At 36.0% G+C, this 1,762-nt stretch overlaps 1 protein-coding gene across 1 annotated transcript in view; it reads left to right on the forward strand.

The window, feature by feature from the left end:
* Nucleotides 1-25, forward strand: part of ptprn2 (protein tyrosine phosphatase receptor type N2) — a 219,173-nt gene extending 219,148 nt beyond the window's left edge. Inside the window, exon 23 of the mRNA XM_058395448.1 lies at nucleotides 1-25. This exon is cut by the window's left edge and continues 716 nt beyond it. The gene's annotated coding sequence lies outside the window, so the exon portion shown is untranslated.
* The last annotated feature ends 1,737 nt before the right edge of the window (nucleotides 26-1,762 follow it).

Here is a 1,762-nt window from a genome sequence, read left to right on the forward strand (position 1 = left end):
GTCTAATAAAGTCTACCATGATGGACCTGCTGTCCCTTTCTGTTCTTCATCTTAATAAAACAAAGACAAGTAGGGAAAGAAAGAAAGAAAGAAGTATATTAAAAAAGAAAGAAAGAAAGAAAGAAAGAAAGAAAAAGAAAAAAGTAAGAGAGAGAGAGAGAGAGAGAGAAGAAAAAGTGATGCAGGGAAGAAAGGATGAAAAAGGAGAAAAGTTGAGGATGAAGGGAAGAGTGAAGTGTTTCCTCCGAAAGCCCAGCTGTTTCTCTGCAGAAAGTATTGGCACCCCTGCCTGAGTCCAGCAGTGACCCGGGCGTGATCAGTAAAAATCCAGATGTTTATGTCATGCAGCGTAACCACGGTAACCGACTCTCCGTCCTGTAAATATTTCAGTTTCCTGTCTTCAGAGAGATGCACGCTTCTCCCGAGTGAGCCTGAGGAGAGACCGCCGCTGTGTTTCAGACTGCAGAAGCTGAATAAACAGCATGCTAATTCACTATTAGCAATACCATCAGCACCTTGGCCTTCCTGCTGTTTCTTTTTTTTCCTACATTCTCATTTGCATATCATTTGCATATGCAACCTTAGATCTGCTGCTTAACCTGCGCCTCATCAGTATGCGGCTAATCTGAACGTAAGGCAGACATGCTAATCAGCTTATGAATAGCTATATGGCACACCTAATTACGCATCTTTAATTGGTCATCATCTGAAATATACAAGTTTATTAGCATTTTTTAAAAACGTAATAATAAATTAGCGGTAGTAATTGCCTCCAGCAGACGCTAGCGTGTTTCTGTGGGTGCGTGATATGCCGTCTTCTCTCATCGGAGATGATTGTTATTTCCTCTTATCATTCGATACAGCTAGCACAATCAATTACCGCTTCAGCTGTGACCGCTTTAACGCCAGCTGATTTCTTAATGAACTTAGTTTCGCCATCATTCGTTCCGTACTTTCTTGCATGTCGCACTCGTCCTTGTCGCTTCTTCTCATGACATTGCTCCACTTTACCGCTCCGTCTCGATTCAATCCCAGCGCTAATCTCTCTGTTTGCTCTCTGAAAGGATCCGGGGATCCGTAAAAAAGCTACATCCAGACCTTTTTTTATATCAAATAAGAGAGAGACATTGAGTGAATAATAAAATCACATGCATAAAAGAGTCAAATAAAAAGTAATGAATCATCTCAAAGAATCACATGAATCATATGACAAAAAAGAATTATCGGAAAGACTCACATGACAATAAATGAATCATCTGAAAGAATCACATAAGAATAAATAAACTGTGCGGAAGCAAACGTTAAACAAAATAATAAATGAATCACATGAAAATAAATGAATCATCTGAAAGAGTCAAATGAACATAAAGTATGCATGCATGAATCACATAAGAATAAATAAACCATTTGAAAAAATTGTTTCAAATAAAAACAATTATTCAAAAAAAAAATTATTCAAATAATTGAATTATTTGGAAGAATCACATGAAAAGTAACGAACCATTAAGAAAAGTCACATGAACATAAATGAACCATGAGGAAAATCTCACATGAAAGTAAACAAATCATTTTAAAAGAATCACACGACAATAAATGAATCATTTGAAATAATCACATGATAAAAAAGAATCATTGGAATGACTCACATGACAAAAAATCTGAAAGAATCACAAAAGATTAAATAAACCATGTGAAAAAAAGTTAAAGATGATAAAAAATAAATGAATCACCTGAGAGAATCACATGAAAAGTAATGAGTCAT

Source organism: Hemibagrus wyckioides, linkage group LG07 (genome assembly GCF_019097595.1).
Source record: "Hemibagrus wyckioides isolate EC202008001 linkage group LG07, SWU_Hwy_1.0, whole genome shotgun sequence".
NCBI lineage: Eukaryota > Metazoa > Chordata > Actinopteri > Siluriformes > Bagridae > Hemibagrus > Hemibagrus wyckioides.